This window comes from Penaeus monodon, chromosome 22, assembly GCF_015228065.2.
Source record: "Penaeus monodon isolate SGIC_2016 chromosome 22, NSTDA_Pmon_1, whole genome shotgun sequence".
In the NCBI taxonomy this organism is placed as follows: Eukaryota; Metazoa; Arthropoda; class Malacostraca; order Decapoda; family Penaeidae; genus Penaeus; species Penaeus monodon.
In genome coordinates this window covers 1,487,348-1,487,702 of record NC_051407.1, presented here as the reverse complement: position 1 = coordinate 1,487,702, position 355 = coordinate 1,487,348, and positions in this window count along the sequence as shown.

The following is a 355-nucleotide window of genomic DNA, read 5'->3' as shown; positions in this document are numbered from 1 at the left end:
AAGCTTTTTTGAATTTAGAAAATCTTATCACAACGACACGTAATTCTTATCGAGAGATTAAAAATGACTATAGAAATTCCTAAAAAAAAAAAATAATAATTCCTTTAAAAAAAAATAGAAATTCCATTAAAAAAAAAAAAAATATTTCAATCACAAACAAACAGACAAAAAAAAAAAAAAAAAAAAAAAACACAAATCACAAAAAAAAAAGTTAAATAAAATCTCAAATAAAAAAGATCCTCCATATTAAGGAAAGTAAAATAAGTGAATAAACAAATAAATAAGATATACTAATAAATGAATAAATGAATAATAAATGAATAAATAAAAAATACCCCCATATTAAGGAAAGTAA